The sequence below is a fragment of the Macrotis lagotis genome, chromosome 2, assembly GCF_037893015.1.
Source record: "Macrotis lagotis isolate mMagLag1 chromosome 2, bilby.v1.9.chrom.fasta, whole genome shotgun sequence".
Classification (NCBI taxonomy): domain Eukaryota; kingdom Metazoa; phylum Chordata; class Mammalia; order Peramelemorphia; family Peramelidae; genus Macrotis; species Macrotis lagotis.
The window spans coordinates 211,826,268-211,845,461 of record NC_133659.1 but is presented as its reverse complement, the minus strand read 5'-3'; the positions used below and the strand labels follow the sequence as shown (position 1 = coordinate 211,845,461).

Genomic DNA, 19,194 nt, shown 5'->3' with positions numbered 1-19,194 from the left:
AAATTGTCCCAAATCCTAAAAAACAAAACTTTCTTTTCATAATTCATGCATCCCCTCTTATTGTTATTGTCTTTTGCTTATGTTCAGTTCTTCATGACATCATGCACATTAGGCTTTTTTATTCTCTATCATCTCCTGAAGTCTGTCTTGGCTCATGTTCATTGTTTCTATAAAACTATTTATTCATCTAATTCTCTACTTCCCTCTTCTTTTGCTTTCAATCTTTCACAACATCAAGGTCTTTTCCAAGTAGTCCTATCTTCTTGTGTCTCTGGGAATATTTTGTTTATTTGTTTTTTGTCATAGCTTTCTTTGCAGTAGCAAGTTTCTTAATTGTATGCCTGCAGTACCTGGTCAATAGTAACTTTGAGATGAAGAATATAAATTCTGAAACTATTGTTCTCCCTAAATTTTCCATTTAGGGATGAGACCAGTAGACATTATCTTAATGTTTGTTTGTTTGTTTATTTGTTTGTTTTAGGGTTTTTTTGCAAGGCAAATGGGGTTAAGTGGCTTGCCCAAGGCCACACAACTAGGTAATTATTAAGTGTCTGAATCTGGATTTGAACTCAGGTACTCCAGATTCCAGGGCCGGTTCTCTATTCACTGCACCACCTAGCACGCCCCCCCCCGTTTGTTTGTTTTTGATGTTAAAATTTAAGCCAGTTGTTTTACACTTTCAACTTTTACCCTTATCAAGACACTTCTTAATTCTTCTGTTTCTGCTATCAGAATGGTATTCTCTGCCTATTTGAAATTGTTGATATTTCTCCCCAAAATGATTTTTTTTTCTCAATTGAAATTCTATTTTATTTTTCCAATTATGGGAATTGGTAGTTTTTCAGCATTCATTTATTTGCAAATTTATGAGTTCCACATTTTTCTGCCACTTTTTCTTCCATCTCCACTTCCCATAGTGGCAAACAGTCTGGTAAAAGTTGTATGTGTGCAATTATGTTTGACATATTTCTATACTAATCATGTTGTAAAAGAGGATTAGAACTAAGGGGGAAAAGACATGAGAAATGAAGGAAAACATAAAAGAAGTTTTTTTTTAATTGTATATAGAATGCTTTGTTCTGTATTCAGAGACCATAGTTTCTTTTTTTCCCTCCTCTGGGTGTGGATAGCATTGTCCATTAGCAGATCTTTCATTTCATTTCATTTCATCAATATAGCAGATGTTTCAGAACAGATCTTGCTCTTTTTATCTGAACTGCTGAGAAGAGCTTCATCCATCATAGCTGATCATCTCACAGTGTTGTTGTTAATGTGTACAATGTTCTCTTGGTTCTGCTTATTTCAGTCAACATCATTTCATGCAAAGTTTTTCCAAACTTCTTTAAATTGTTCATTCATGAGTTCTTACAGAAAAAATAGTACTCCACAATGTTCATATTAACTCATTCAGTCATTCCCCAAATGATAGACCTCCCCTTAATTTCATATTCTTTGCCACTAGAAAAAGAGCTGCTATAAATATTTTTGAACATGTGAGACTATTCCTATCTTATATTTTTTCTTGGGGCTACAAACCCAGTATTGGTATTGTTGGATCAAAGGATATGAACAGTATTATTGGCTTTTGAGCATAGCTCCAGATAGCTCTCCAGAATGGCCAGAGCAGTTCCCAAAACCAACAGCAATACATCAATGTCTCAATTTTCCCACATCGTCTACAACACTGATCATTTACCTTTTTTGTTATATTAGCCAATCTGATAGGCATGAGGTAAAAACTCATAGTTGTTTTAATTTGCATTTCTCTAATCAATAATGCTTTGGAGCATTTTTCATGTGATTATAAATAACTTTAATTTTCTTCTGAAAACTAAATATTCATATCTTTTGACCATTTATTTATTGTGGAATTACTTGTAATCTTATAAATTTGTTTCAATTCTCAATATATTTTAGAGATGCTTCCTTTATCAGAAACTGTGAAAATTGTTTCTCAGTTTTCTGTTTTCCTTCTAATCTTGATTGCACTGTCTTTATTTGTGCAAAACATTTTTATTGTAATATAATCAAAATCATCCATATTACAATATTTAATGGTCTCTACCTCTTGCTTGGTCATAAATTTCTCCCCTCTTCATAGATACATCAGATAAAGTATTTCTTGGTCTATTAAATGGTCTATGGTGTCACCCTTTAAGTTTATTTTTTTTAGGTTTTTTTGCAAGGCAAATGGAGCTAACTGGCTTGCCCAAGGCCACACAGCTAGGTAATTATTAAGTGTCTGAGACCGGCTTTGAACCCAGGTACTCCTGACTCCAAGACCGGTGCTTTATCCACTATGCCACCTAGCCACCCCACCCTGCAAGTTTAAATCCTATATCCATTTTGACCTTATTTTAGTATAGAGTGTGGGATGTGGGTTTATGCCTAATATTTGACATAATATTTCCCAGTTTTCCCAACATTCTTGTTCAAATAGTGAATTCTCAACCCAGAAGCTAGGTCTTTGGCTTTGTCAAAGCATACATTACTGTCGCCATTCACTACTATTTCTTTTGTGCCTAATTTAATACACTGATCCAGTTTTGATGACTGCTCTTTATAGTATTCTTTTAGTTCTGGAACAGGTAGTCCACATTCCTTTATATTTTTGAATTAATTTCCTTGGTATTCTTGACTTTTTGTATTCCAGTTGAATTTTGTTATTATTTTTTCTATCTCTGTAAACTAGTTTTTTTGGAAGTTTGATTGGTATGATGCTAAATAACCAATTTAATTTGGTAGTATTGTCATTTTTTTATTAGCTCCTAACCGTGAGCAATTTATGTTTTTCTGATTGTTTATATGTGTTTTTATTTATGTGAAAAGTATTTTGTAATTGTATTCATATAATTTCTTCATTTATCTTGGGAGCATTTTATGTTGTCCAAAGTTTTTTTTAACTGGAATTTCTCTTTCTATTTCTTCCCTTGGACTTTGTTGTTCATGTTGAAATGCTGATGATTTATAAGGTTTATTTAAAATGCTACTTTGCTAAAGTTGTTGTTTCAAGTCGTTTTTTTTAGGTTTTTTTGCAAGGCAAATGGGGTAAAGTGACTTGCCCAAGGCCACACAGCTAGGTAATTAGTAAGAGTGAAGGCCGAATTTGAACCCAGGTACTCCTGACTCCAGGGCCGGTGCTTTATCCACTACACTGCCCCTCAAGTCGTGTTTTATTGATTTTCTAGGTATCTCTAAGTATATTATCATACTTTCTGCAGATTGAAAGTGTTGCTTCCTCGTTGCCAATTCTAAATCTTTCAATTACCTTTTTTCCTGTTATTGCTAAAACTAAAATTTCTAGGGGCGGCCAGGTGGCACACTGGATAGAGCACTGGCCCTGAAGTCAGGAGTACCTGAGTTCAAATCCAGCCTTCACTCTTAATAATTACCTAGCTGTGTGGCCTTGGGCAAGTTACTTAACTCCATTTGCCTTGCAAAACCCTAAAACAAACAAACAAAATATCCCTAAAATTTCTAATACAATATTGAATAGTGATTGTGATAATGGGCATCCTGTTTCATCCTTGATCTTATTGGAAATGGTCCTAGTTTATTTCAGTTATATATATATATATATATATATATATATATATATATATATATATATATATATATACACATATATATGTATATATATGTTGCTTATTGATGATTTTAGATAGATACTTATTATTTTAACGATAACTGGAATTATTCCTATATTCTCTGGTATTTTTTAATAGGAATGAAAGTTGTATTTTGTCAAAGGCATTTTCAGTATCTATTGAGAGAACCTTAGGATTTCTGTTAGTTTTGTTATTGATATGGTAAGCTACCATGATTTCTTAATTTTGAACCATTCCTGGTATAAATCCTATCTGATCATAGTATATTATCCTAGAAATAACTTGTTGCAGTCTCTTTGGTAAAATTTTTAAAATTTTTTTGCATCAATGTTCATAATTTTCTTTGTTTTTAGCTTTTTCTGGTTTAGATATCAGTACCATATTAGTTTCCTAAAAGGAATTTGACAGAACTCCCATTTTAAAAAATAGTTTATGTAGAATTGGAATTAATTGTTCTTCAAATGTTTGGCAGAATTCACTTGTAAATCCATCTGGGCTTGGAGATTATTTTTTAGGGAATTTATTGAAGATTTCTTCAATTTCTTTTTCTGAAATGAGTTTATTCTATTATGAGGTTATTCTATTCTATTAATCTAAGGAGCTGATATTTTTGTAAATATTCATCCATTTCACTTAGATTGCCAAACTTATTGGCATATACTTGGACAAAATAGTTCTGAATAATCACTTTGATTTCCTCTTCATTGGTAGTGTTTACCCTCTTCATTTTTCATTTTTTATACTGGTAACTAGGTTTACTTTTTTCTTTTTTTTACATCAGATTAACTAAAATTTATTCTATTGTTTTTTCCAGCAAATCAACCATTAGTTTTTTTTATTAGTTCAGTTTTTTTTACTATCAATGTTATTAATTTGCCTTTGATTTTTAGAATTTCTAAATTGTTGTTTAATTAGGGATTTTCAATTTGTTCTTTTCCTACCTTTTTAAGTTGTTTGCCTAATTCATTGATATCCTCTTTATTTTATTCATATAAGGACTTATGTTCTTTTTGTTTTTATTTTCTATGTATATTTTATTTTTACAAATACATGTTATAAATATTTTCCAACATTCATCCATATGCATATGTATATTTTTAAGTTACAAAATTTCCTTTCACCCTCCCTTCCCACCCCCCTGACTTGAATGATAAACAGTTAGATTAACATTGTACATAAATATTTCTGATAAACATTTTTACAGATTAATCATTTTCAGTATGAGGAATTAGGATTAAGGAAAAGAGATACATAAGAGATATTTTTTATAAACTGTTCATCAGATACTGAAGGATTTTTTATTTTATTTTTTTGGTTTGGTTTGGTTTTTCTTCTTCTGTATGAGGAAAGCATTGACCATAAGCATAATAAGATTGTCCAAGTTCTCTGAACTATTGAAAAGAGTTGCTTCAGGGGCGGCTAGGTAGCATAGTGGATAAAGCACTGGCCCTGGAGTCAGGAGTACCTGGGTTCAAATCTGGTCTCAGACACTTAATAATTACCTAACTGTGTGGCCTTGGGCAAGCCACTTAACCCCATTTGCCTTGCAAAAACCTAAAAAAAAACAAACCTAAAAAAAGGAGTTGCTTTCATCAAGGTTGATCATCTCACAACGTTGTTGTTAATGTGTACATTGTTCTCTTGGTTCTTCTCCCTTTGCTCAGGTTCAGATCCTGTAACTCATTCCATGCTTCTCTAAAGTCTGACCATTTATGACTTCTTATAGAACAATATTATTCCATAATATTTATGTACCATAACTTGTTTAGTCATTACCAAATTGATGGACATCCCCTCAGTTTCCAATTCTTTGCCATTATAAAAAAAAGCTGCTATGAATATTTTGAAACACGTGGGACTTTTCCCATTTTTTTAATTTCTTCTGAATATAGCCCTCGGATTGGAATTGACAGGTCAAAGAAAATGAATATTTTTATTGCTCTCTTGGCATAGTTTCATATCCCAGAATGGTTGAACCATCTCACAACTCCACCAGCAATGCATTAATGGCCTAATCATCTGACTTTGATCATTTTCCCTCTTTCTCATCTCATTAACTATTTCTTGCTTGATCATCAATTTATCCCCTTTCCATAGAAGTGATAGATTAATATTTCTTGGTCTATTAATTTATCTATGGTGTTGCCCTTTGTGTCTAAATCTTGTATCCACTTTATTTTAGTTTTTTTGCAACGCAAATGGGGTTAAGTGGCTTGCCCAAGGCCACACAGCTAGGTAATTATTAAGTGTCTGAGGCCAGATTTGAACCCAGGTACTCCTGACTCCAAGGCCGGTGCTTTATCCACTACACCACCTAGCCACCCATCTTGTATCCACTTTGACTTTATTTTGGTAAAGATATGAATATGGGTCTATGCCTTGTTTTTTCCCATACTATTTTCCAGTTTACCCAACAATTTTTGTCAAATGGTGAGTTCTTATCCCAGAAGCTAATGTCTTCAGGTTTGTCAAACAGTAGATTACTATAGTAATTCACTAATGTTTCTTCTGAACCCATTTTAATCCACAGATCCATAATTCTATTTCTTAGGCATTACCAGGCAGTTTTGATGACTGTCACATTATAGTATAGTTTTAGATCTGGTAGATCTAGTCCACCTGCCCTAATATTTTATTTTCATCAGTTTCTTTGATATTTTTGACCTTTTGTTGCTCAAGATGAATTTTGTTTTTATTTTTTTCTAGCTCTGTAAAATAGTTATTTGATAGTTTGATTGGTGTAGCACTGAATAAGTAATTTAATTTGGATAGAATTGTCATTTTCATTATATTAACTCAACCTAACCATGAGCATTTGATTTTTTCCACTTATTTAGATCTGACTTTATTTGGGTGAGAAGTGCTTTATAATTGTGTTCATACAGTTTTGGGGTTTGTCTTGAGAGGTCATTTCTCAAGTATTATATGTTGTCTATAGTTACTTTAGATTAAATTTCTCTTTCTAAGTCTTGTTCTTGGATTGTTATTCATATAGAGAAATGCTGACGATTTATGTTGGTTTATTTTATATACTGCTACTTAGCTGAATTTGTTACTTGTTTCATGTAGAAAGCTTTACTTCTTTGTTGTCGTTTCTGGTTCCATCAATTTCTTTTTGTTTTCTTCATTTCTTCTTTGTTTTTGAAATCCTTTTTGAGTTCTTCTAAGAGATTTTGATTTTGAAATAAATTCATAAGCTCCTTTGAGACTTCACATGCAATCTGACACTACTTGATTCTTCTGAGATGGCATTTTTGTCAACCCTATCTAGATAGTAGCTTATTATGATTAGAATTTTTTTGATTTTTTAAAATTCATTTTTATAGTTGAGTTCTGTTCCTGGGGTATAGGAAGTATAGTTCCAAGCTTTATGTGTTGGAACCAGAATTTGGTCCCTAGCTTATTATTTTCCAAGGTATTGCCTATACAGAGATTTTTTTCTTCTTTTATGCCGAGGCTTTGTCTATGCAGTGGTTTGTTCCTAACCCCATCCTGTCTTTTTCCTCTGTGTTCTCAGTTCATAGACCTTGTGTTTGGGGCCCTCCCTGCTTGCCTATTATCAAATTAACTTCCTTAGTTGTAACCTGAATTGCATGTGAATAAAAACCTTCAGTTGGCTTTCCTGCTCTACAACCTTTGCTGGACTCCCCATTTTTTTCCAGAACAGATTGACCTTTACTGAAGATTCTTCATGATGTCTTGAGTTGAGAAACTGATTTACTCTTATTTTTTGGTGGGATCTGGAGCTTTAACATCCATATAGAGTCTTCATTTAATGTTGTATCAGGAAAAGCTCTGGGACAATGCTTAGCTTTGCACTGCCATCTTGGCTCTACCCCAGAAGCCCCCCAAGATATGGATATATTAAACTCAAAATGTTCAAAAGTCAACTCATCATTTTCCTCCCAAAACAAACCCTAGGGATTTCTAGCTTCCCTATAATATCCAAGGGCACCACTTTCCTCCCAATTACCGAGGTTTACAACTTAGAATTTATCTTTGACTCCTCACTGTCTGTCTGAAATTAATTGCCACAGCATGTCATTTTTGCCTTTGCAACATATCTCCTATATTTTACCTATTTTCCTCTGTCACTGTTACCATTGCTTTGTATGTCTTTTTCACTTCCAACTGGAGTCTCTGAAAAAGCCTTTAGTTGTTCTCTGTTTTAATTCTCTCAGCACACCAGTTCATCCTCCATTCAGTTGCTGAAATGATAAAGGACAAATCAGATCATGTCATTCTCATTTGCCATAGCAGATAACAGTGATTCCTATTACCTCCAAGATCATGAGATGGACTTTTAAAATCCTTCATAATCTGGTCTGTTCTTCTTCATTGCAACCTAGAAACATATTCTTTGCTTTTTGGGGTTTTTTTTTTTGGTTCTGTAATCATTTTTTTCATCCATACATTATGTATATTTTCATTATAAAATTTCTTTCCACCCTACCTTCCCACCCTCCTCCCCTCAGTGGCAAACAGTCAGATTACCATTGTACTGACATTTTTTATAAACATGTGTACAGATTAGTTATTTTTGGTATGAGGAATTAGGTTTAAGGAAAAGAGATACATAGGAGATAATTTTTATAAAGTGTTCACCAGCTTCTGAAGAGTTGCTTTTTTTCTGTATGTGGTTTTTTTTTTTTGTTTTGTTTTGTTTTTCTTCCTCTGCCTTGGCCTTTCTAGTTTTCCTATACTTTATACACCTTCATATATTTTATGATTCAGTGACACTGACCTTCCTGCTGACCCTTGAATAAGATACTCTATCTTCCATGCTCTAAGAACATAGCAGAAACTTAATAAATATTTAATGGCTGACTGTAAATGAGCATGGAGAACTCCAATTATAAAAAGTAAAAAGGATTAATTAAAAAAATTAATTCCACTAGCAAGTAAAGGAAATGATGAATAATATTTCAGATAGCAGTAAAAGTTTTTTATACTCATCATATGGAACTTGAAATGGATATTAAAGGTATAAGTATATTTTCATAACAAAGCATTTGTTTGCACATTAATAAATAAACTTCTCCCATCTGCATTTCCAAAATCTATTTTTTTTAAATAGCAGTTTCTCCTTGTCAAATTTAAGATTCTCAAGGACAAGAATCTGTATATGTATGTACATTGGTGTGAATCATCAGTAGTGCATGGCAAGTAGTAGGTGATTAATAATCATATGTGGAATTGAATTCAATTAAATTCAGCCAAAACTTTCAGATACCTGCTGCAATGCTATATGAAATATACACAGAATCTGAATTGGGTTGAAGTACATAAAATAATCCATTTAAGGATAGAAGGGAATATTTCATAGCTCTGCATGTGTTTCTCTCTTCCATCTTCACTTCTTTTTAGTATTGAAAGATTTCATCAATGTGAGAATTTCACCCATCAAAAGAAATCACAGCTCTATCACATTCCAGAAGACTATGTATGTGAATTTCTACCCCCCCCCAAATCATCCTCCAGTGATAATTCTGGATTATGGGCTTCTTCAGTCCTTGTTTTGTATAATCCCCAGAAGACAGGCATTTGAACCTATAACTGAAGCTCTTCCAAAGCTTTATAAACTGCTGAAATCTATTTCGAGAATCCAGAACTCATGGTATCGCAATACCATAAATAAGAATTGAAGGAGGACTTGAATAAAACACAGGATATACCTGTTCAGTGAATATTTTGGTATAACTGCTTCTAAAGGTTTTTGCAAGCCATACTTTTATGTTCTTCTAAAAGAGAAATGTTCCATTTTATTATGTTCCAAAGCACAGGCTTTTCCCCAAAGCTGAATGGTCTAATTGTGTGTTTTTACTCAGTTTTTTTTAACCAAACATGCATGTTGATGGTGATTTTTATTTTGTTACACTGAGTAAATTGATCCATTAGAGAAACATATCTACTTAATGGTCTGTGTTGTCTGTGTCAAAGAAAAGTATGGCAGATCCTACTGCTTTTAGCTTTCATTAGTACAATGGAAATTGTTTGTAGTTCTTGCCAGAACAGTAAGGTTTTTTAACTTTGAACTTGGCAGAGACATAGTCTAGTGTATATATATATATATATATATATATATATATATATATATATATATATATATATATATCACTGTCCAAAGGTGGCTGGAAAGAAGAAGTTTTGGTTTTTTGGATATTTTTTATTTGTTTATTTCTTTTTAGAAATTTGAAAAAAATGAGTCTAGTAGAAACTAATCAGTGATCATTAAGACTAATTCTTTTCACATTGTCTGGGGTGAATATAAGACAATCAGCAGAAAGCAGTGTCTGATCTGGCACCTCCATTCTCTCAATGGATCTTCTTGGAATTATTGGCACAAACACCATCTGGCTTTGGGGGTGGGACTTGCATTTTGAACTGCTTGGGGCATTTCTCCACATTACAGTAAATAGGATGTCTCATTGCTATTTGTCTACAACACTGAGAAACATAGAAATACACAAGAGATCATTTAATGTCTAATTTTTTTTAAAGTAAGTAGCCTTTCCAGGCAAGAATAGTTTTACATTTTAAGGCCTGTCATCACCTGCAGGAAAAAAAATACAGTGTATTTCCATTTCTGAATTCAAGCTTAAATTCAAGGTCTCTTTATTTTTTAATATTCACTGGGTATGATCCATCTTTGTAGCTTTCTAAGTTTCTTCAAATTATTTTATCAGTATATAACACATTAAGTAATTGCTGGGATTTGTGATTTTTTTCTAGTTATAAGATAAATGGTCAACATATAAAATAGTTATTCCTTTATAGGACACCATTTGAGCATTTCTAAATTTCTGAATGAGATCATGGAAAGTTCTTTGAAAAGTAAGTTTTAAAGCCTCAGAACATAGTTTACAAAGGGGAAAAAAGAAGAACACTTTAAGTGACCAGAGAAGAGATTTTGGCTTTATTTTTCTTACTAGGTTTCAATCTCTTCCATAGTTCTATAAAAAATGGTTTGAAGTGGCATACTCTATGGGAATTCTTTCAAACCAGATCAGTGACCCACTTAGTCAGTCATGGGATAGTGGTTATTGCCAAATGTCAGTACTCCATATTTTTTCTATATTATTCCACTCATTTAAAGAAAAATGTAATAATAGAAATTCACAGTTATCCCTCCAATTTGCATTTCTTTTGCTCTATTAATGTTCTTAATGGATTATAATGAAGATAAATTAGTTTTGTTCCAAACTGGAGTTTTCTTCCCAAGGAATTTCCAACATATATTAAGATCTTGAAGCATCTTTTACATGCGGACCATACTGTGTCTACTGAACTGAATCAGTTAATCAAGAATCATTAACTAAGTGTCTACTTTCTGTGAGGTACTATGCTGGGCTTTGGGAATACAATTTTTAAGTGACATATTTCTTCTTTTATTCAGTAGAACAAAACCTTTTCCCTTCAAATAGGATTACTGAATTAGAACTTAAAAATTGTCTTGGGATAATTTCTAGTGCAATAAAATTATCTAAAATTTTAAAAACCTACAAATTGAAATAATTTTGAATAATGATTCTCAAGATTTTCACATATAAATATAAAAATTCACTATGAGGATTCTTGCTGGTCTTTACTGAATCATTTAATGGAAATAAAATGTCAGAAATGTATTTAGGTAAGTAATAGAGACATGAACTTTCTGAGTTTGGTTTGCTTCTATGAATTTTCCCAAACCATTTTTCTATATGAGAGAGTGAAAGAAACTGGGGTTCAATCACTATGCCCCTAGATAATAGTTTAGTTTCAAAGATGCAAGATGAGAAGTATGCAGAAGCATTAACATTAACTAGACTGAAATCTCTGTCAAAAGAACCTAAGAACTTTGACTAGAAAGAGGAGTCCAAAGAAAATAATAAATTCTGAGAGGATAGCACAACTCAAGGCATTTTGCCAATCTGACCCAAGGATTTATACCTTTTCTAAAGGAACTGGTGAAAGTTTATCTGAGATAAAAAAGCCATGACAGTGCTGCTGATTTTTAAGAGAATGTAGACTATTTTAGATGATCCAGAAGCTGGAGAGAGAAAATCCTATAACATCATGCAAAAACCTTGAGATTACTATTCCACAAAACTATGACATCAGAAGAGAGCAGAAATGACAGAGTCTCACATCACTATTCCATTACATCAACACTGTAACATCAGAGCCAAGTTGTCCTTCTGTGAACTGTTCAGACACATTCATTATATGTGTACTCTTCTATGAATGTTCCCCACATATGTGCTTTATTGTCATTGAGAGTATGCATGTTTGTATGAGGTGACACAAGATATTGTGGGGGGGGAATTTTGTTGTTATTTCCCCTACTATGCCATTTCTTTAAATAATTTTGTTATATGCCAACTATCCTTTGAATTCCCATTAAAAGTTAGCACATTGGTAGAGACTCATGATTTTATTTTAGAGAATATACACCCACAGAGTACCTTGAGATTGTCATTTTTATAAAGGACCAAACCAAAGAACTGATGCCTCATGGATATGTTTTCAAAGATGGTGCATGGGTATTTTAGGAGGCACTATGGCTAGATAGAGCATTTGGCATGGAATTGGGAGGAAATAAATCCAGTCTCATATATTTAATAGCTATGCAATCTTGATCAAGTCCCTTAAACCTATGTGTCTCTGTATCTCATCTGTAAAATGCACTGGAGAAGTAAATGGCAAATTACTCAGCCAACCTTTCCATGAAAGTCCCAAATGGGATCATGAGGAGACCTAAAAGACTAAAGAACAGAACACTGAAGATGATGAAAGTAAATAATGAATTAGGAAATCTTCTCTCATTAGTCATATATAACATTAGATTTTATAGTGTACCAGATCGAAACACACTAAAAGGAGGGAGGCAGGGGGAGGCAGACAGACAGATAGACAGACAGACAGAGACAGAGAGACAAAGAAGCAGAGAAACAAAGGGAGATATTTCTAGGCTTAGCTAAGAGCCAGGTCCAAAAAGCCTTCCTAGATGTTAGAAGAGGGTTCCAGAGATCCAGCAAGGACAAAATTCTTATGAAGTCTCCTCTGTATTTCCCCCACTGCTTTCAGTCTCACATAACTATTTTCTTTCTTGCTAGAGCCTTATTAATTCCCCTTGAGAGAAGGAAACAAAATTATACCTATAGTTTAAGCCTTATTCCAGAGATAGGTATTATAGTGGGGAAGAGACAGAGGGAAGTGACACATTTGCTTACAGGGCAAATCAATCTTAAGAAAATTTTGCTCTGTAAGCAATAGATATCTACTTTCTAAAATATATCACATAGCTCAACATTTATACCTTTTTCCATTGGTTACTGTTCTATCACAATCTGAGGGTGTGGGGAAGGGTGGCTGCCTTGTTATAACTTGCAGTTTACAAATACCTGGAAGACAAGGAAGTGTCAATCAATGATCAGTGGACATTAAGAGAAAACATGAACTCATGAAAAGTGAACTCAGCAAAAGTAGGAAAAACATTGTGTAAAATTATTTCAATAATGTAATAAAGGAAAAAGGCAACAATTTTTAAAAAAACCTTAAAAAAACAAATATATTAAATTATAACAATCAATCTTGACTCCAGAGAACAGATACAAGGTGACTGACTAATGACAGGTGTAGAATAGTGAATATTTTACCACACATTTTCAATGTATTGATCATTTTTGCTGTGCTGTCCACCATTCTCCCCCTTTTAAACTTCCTTGTAAGGGATGACTCTCAGATAAAAGGAAAATATAATAGGAAATGGTAGTTACATAAAACAAAATACATTGATAAAATATTTTAAAAGTATAATCAAAGGAGTCTTTTAACAGAACAGATAAATTGCATTATTATTGCTTTTCTAAAACTCTGCATATATTTTCATCATTAACATTTTGCTATTATTGCTGTGAGGAATCTTCAATCTGGAAACTTCTTTCATCAGTTCAAATGAAAAATTTGTTTGTAATTTTTTGAATTAGTGAGTTGCTTAGAGTACAAATCTATATATTCATTCTTTCAGTCATGTCAAACTCTTCATGATCACATGGAGCACAGAACACCACTACTCTCCACTGTTTCGCCAAGTCTGTCCAAGCTCATGTTCATTGTTTCCATGACACTATCTGCTGGCCCACCTTGAAGGTACTACAGACTAGCAATGACTAGGCCCTTGTTGTTGGCTAGTACTGGCTAATGCCTTGCTGGTCTGCCTGAACTTCTGTCTTTCAGTAGAGTGTATGGCCTAAATGTTGACTTACCCCATGATGGGGCTAAGGTGTGGCTTGTCACTGATGCTCTTTGATCCCACTCCCCCTCCAAATTCAGTGAGCCAAATCTTTCCTTGCTGACCCTCAAAGCTAGTGTCTCACTCCAAATTTTTATCTGAGGAGTTTTTATAAGATTGGGAAGCAATTTGGGGGCTCCAGGTAGTTCTTGCCTTACTCTGTCATTTTGTCAACTGAAGTCCTCTTTTATTATTATTTTATTATTTTGTTATTAAAATATAATTTTCCTTATACCTGAATCATAATTGCTATTTCTGCCTTTTTTTATTTTAGTGAAACATAATAGATTTTGCTCCAGACCTTTATTTTAACTTTGTGTATGTGTCTTTCTTTTTCTAGTGTGTCTTTTAGAAACAAATTATTGGATTATAATTTCTAATCCATTCAACTATTTGCTTCCATTTCGGCGGGGAGGAAGTGAGCTCATCCGCTTTACATTCTCATTTATGATAAAATTCATTTCATCCAATTTTCTTCTGTTCATCTTTCTCTCTCTTTTTTCCTGTCCCTCCTCAAAAGTCTATTTATTTTTGACCACTGTGCTCTTTACTGCTCCTTGCCTTTTATCATCCTTCCTTGGTTTTCCTATCCCTTTACCCTCCTATTTCCTTTTGCGTATAAGAGATTTCTAGACCCAACTGAATATGTGTGTGCGCGCACACACACACACAAATACACACACACAAACACACGTATTTCTTCTTTCTTTGGACCAATTCCAGCGAAAATGATGTTCTATCATTACCCACTCACCCCATTTTCCCCTCCAAGGTGAAAGCTCTTTCTTGCATTTCACTTGTATATGAGAAAATTTTCTCATTCTATCTCTTCCTTCCCCTTTCTCCCAGTGCATCCCTCTTTCTCACTCCATTTTTTCCCATAGATCATCCTAACATAATTAACTCATACCCATTTCCTCTGTAGTCTACCCTATATAGACTCTAACTGCTCTTATAATAATAAAATTCTTTGGAATTTCATATATTAGCTTCGCATATAGAGATATAAACAGTTGAACATCTTTAAGTCCCTTATAATTTCTCATTTATGTTTACTCTTTTTAAGCTTCTCTTGAACCTTGTTTGTATATCCTAAATTTCTTTTCTGCTCTGGTCTTTTCATAAGGAATAATTAAGCTTTCTTTATTTCATTAAATATTTATCCCCCACCTCTCAATTATTTAATTACTTTTGTGGAGTAATTTATTCTTGGTTACAATCCAAGATCCTTTGCCTACTGAAACATTATCTATACCTATATATAGTTTTTACAAGGCAATGGAGTTAAGTGATTTGCCCAAGATCACACAGCTAGGTAATTATTAAGTGTCTGAGGTTGGATTTGAACTCAGGTCTTCCTGTCTCCAGGATCAGTGCTCTATCCACTGCACCACCTAGTTGCCTCTGAAATATTATATTTCAAACCCACTGCTCTTTTAACATGGAAGCTACTTAGTCTTCTGTAATACTACTGAAGCTCCATGATATTTGAATTGCTTCTTCATAGTAGTTTGCAATATTTTCTCCTTGAATTTTGGTTATGGTATTCCTAAGAGATTCATTCTGAGATCACTTCTAGGATTCTTTAAATTTCTCTCTTATCCTTTGGATATAAAATATTGGAGTAGTTCTCCTTTACCCTGGGGTAGTATGCTGTCTAGAGTCATTTTTTCCCCTTGCCTCATTTTTATCATGCTTTCACTAGTTTAATAATTCTTAAATCATCTCTTCTATTTCACATTACTCAAATTTTTCTTCCCAATTTTTCTCTACATCTTTTATCTGATTTTCAAAATCCTTTTTGAATTGAACTGAATTGAATAGACTTTGAGATCGATTTGTATTTTTCATTGACTTTGGATGCAGAAATTTTGCCTTTGTCATCTTCTGAATGTGAATTTTGAACTTCCAGTGGTCCGAATACTTTTTTATTTTTCAATCTCTTTCTTAGAACTCTGTTTTCCAAGTAGAGGGAGCACTATTCTTAGCTGCAGCTTTTCAGTTATTTTCAAAGGTATTTCCAGGCACCTGTAATTTTTTACCTCTTACAAAATGGTATGATCTAAGGAAAGAAGTCTTTATTACTATCCTGTACTGTGCACTTGTATGTGAATAAGCACAAACACTCTATTCCACCCTGGAACTGTGACTTGCTTCTCTGCAGCTGTAAACTTTGCTAATCTAGTGATCCTTCTTCCCCTGGAATTATGTTCCAAGCCTGTGACCCAGTTCCACACATAGACAATACAACCAAGTCCTGCCCCTGGTGTCAACTGAAGGACCCCTGTAAATCTCCTTCTGCCCTACTGTCTAACCCCCTTACTGTGGGCTGAGAGGTTTGGAAACCATCATTGCTGTCAGTGATTCAGCCACCCTAAGACCTTCTCATGTTTTATTGGAGCACTCTCTGCTTACTCTGTGCTGAACTGATTTCTCCTCTCACCCTAGTGAAACAGATTTTCTTGCCAACCTTCTAACTTGTGTAGAACTGAGAAATTATTCCACTCCATTTTTAATGGGCTCTTAAATTTGTTTACAAATTTGTTTACAAAAGTATTTGAAGGGTTTGAGGGAGAGCTCAGGGGAGTTCCTTCCTTTACTCTGCCATTTTGATTCCATTTCTCAATTAGTGTTTTTCTTTGATGTTTCCCTTGTACCTGTTTTAATATGTTATCTTCTTCTGAGTTGGTGTCTTGCTTTTCCTATGACCATAATAGCTTTTTATAGTTAAGTTCTACTTTTGGTGTTTTTTCATTTTTTTCCATTCTATTTCTTGACTTTGAACTTTATGTTAGGGTTTACTTTTGTTCACCTTGAACTGGGGAGGTACTGTCTCGAACTTCAACCTTTTTTATGTAGCTATTTTCAGAGCTGGGGTCTGCCAATTTTTGGTTCTTACAAGGTGCTGTGATTAGAGGAAAATGTCTTCACTATTCTCCTTCTCTGTGGTCCTGTCTTTACCTGGAAAGAGTTGCTACTTGTCTGCCACTGTACGAATATGCTAATGTTTTTCTTGACCCTGGAATTGTGAATAGTTCTCGTATTACAAGCAAATTGCATACTGGGTCATTTTATTTTGCATATTGGTTCTGAGTTCCAGGATGGAAGCAAGAGACATCTAAGGAAGAGAGGAGTTATTAAGGTTTATAGATAGCTTCAAGGTAACAGGAAATTTGAACAGAATTTTATTTTGGTTTTAGAGAGAAAATGTTTTTAACAATTGTTATTTATTAAGCTGCTGAAGTAGAAAAAAATAAATTTTTAAAAGTTTCAATTTTTAAAGATGATTGGAGTCATTTTCATTTTAATATCTTATCTTGGAAATTATTTGTGAATGGCTTCCCATGAAGTCCGTATTGATAAGACAGAGTTTTATTAATGTTATACTAAGTGTTTTCATTGCTTTCAGCTCTGATTATTATGTATTCTGTGGAAATGAAAGCCATTACTCAATAGTATGCTCTATCCATTCATACTTCAATGCATCACATTATTTTTAAGTATTACCAGAAGTCAAATGAAATGAAACTATTATGAATTTTTTTAACTCAGTGCTGAATGATAAGATTTCTACATCTATGAACATTTTCAAATTTATGTTTTTCTTTCCATTGTCCTTTAATAATTATTTCAGAAATGTTTATTTCTGTGAAACTGATAATTTTTTTGTTTTATCGGTTAATATTTTTATTGAATGAAGTAGGGTCTAAATAGATTCAATAAAACTGTATGTGACAGAACATTTGAATTTGGCCAAATTCCTCAATGAACTCACCAGCACTGAGATGTAACCACCTGCTATGCTTAAAAATATCTTCATAGTCAGAGATTAGACTCAGTCTCTTTTTCTGCCTTTGTTAATAATTTTTTATCTTTAGTCTTTTTATATGATTACAGGTATACCCAATATCTCTTTCTCTACCCTCCCAGACAGTCATCACTTATAAAATTGTATTTTTCAGAGAAGGAAAAATATCAGCCCAATAGATGGATACATTAAAAAATGACCAAAAAACCTGTGCAAAACATAACATCTAAGGGCCTCATATGTAGACAAAAGATTTAAAGAGGAATTTTTTTATTCAAATCCTGTTGGATCTTTATAATTTTTTAAAATTACTTTTTTATTTTTGATATACAATTATTCTATTTACATTGTAGTAGATTTTGGGGTGAAATGGAGGGGGCTCTATTTACTTTGCTCTATCTCCTGCAACCTTTCTAAGCTTCTTTGTATTCATCACATACATCATTTCTTACAGCATAGTAGTAGTTCATAAGATTCATGTACTGTTTGTTTAGCCATTAATGAACTATCTTATTTCCAGTTCTTAATTTTCTCAAAAATAAAATTGCTCCTAATTTTTTTAATGACTAGCTTTTTCATAGTATAAGCTCAATAAAGGAACCTCTGGTTCTAAGATTTTTGATTTTTTAGTCATTTTGTTTCATAATTCCAAATTGTCATCCTAAATGTTTGTACAATTTTTTTTAGGTTTTTTCAAGGTAAATGGAGTTAATTGACTTGCCCAAGGACATACAGCTAGGTAATTATTAAATGTCTGAGGCTGGATTTGAACTCAGGCACTCCTTACTCCAGGGCTGGTGCTCTATCTACTGCACCACCTAGCCACCCCAGTTGCACCATTTTTATAGCAACATAAAAAAAATGTTTTATATAAATCATCCAAAATTAACTGTTGCAATTTTTTGTCATTTTGCTGATTTGTAAGGGACGAGGTAAAATCCCTCAGGGTTGTTTAGTATACATTTCTCTTATGCATGATTTGGAGCATTCTTTAATGTGGTTTTGAATAGTTTGCAATACTTTTGAAAATTATACATATATTTTGAGCATTTTATCTCTAAAGGAATGACATGTATACTATGATATAAACTAGCATAATAAACAACAGAACAATATTTGCAAATAAAATTTTCATTTACTTTGAATAACTAACTCTTGTCAGATAATTTTGATAAACATTTGATAAACATTCCCAATTCAATTATTTCCCTTACCTTATATAAAATTGACCTTATCTTAGGTGCATATATTATCTCTGTACAAAGGATTTAATTATTCAGTTTTAAAGTAATTGAAATTTATTTCTTTTTCTTTTGTAAATGCCTTTGACTACTGTTTGGTTAAGAATAATATTTTCCACCCATATTTCTGGAAAACATGATCTTTTTCTATTTCATATATATATGTATATATATAATGATCTGTAATATTATCATATACATCAATTTAGAGGTTTAGGTGGCCTAGTGGATAGAGTGCTGGGCCTAGAGTTAGGAAGACCTAAA

The 19,194-nt window shown here is 33.1% G+C and overlaps 1 long non-coding RNA gene across 4 annotated transcripts in view; it reads right to left on the bottom strand.

Moving 5' to 3' along the window:
• LOC141514148 (uncharacterized) overlaps window positions 1-19,194 on the bottom strand; it is a 240,844-nt gene that overhangs the window by 162,655 nt on the left and 58,995 nt on the right. For all 4 annotated transcript variants that reach the window (XR_012475954.1, XR_012475956.1, XR_012475955.1 and 1 more), the window contains exons 2-3: window positions 12,907-12,991; window positions 7,687-7,816 (exon numbers count right to left, since the gene is read on the bottom strand). This is a non-coding gene — a long non-coding RNA (uncharacterized LOC141514148). The remainder of the gene's footprint in view (window positions 1-7,686; window positions 7,817-12,906; window positions 12,992-19,194) is intronic.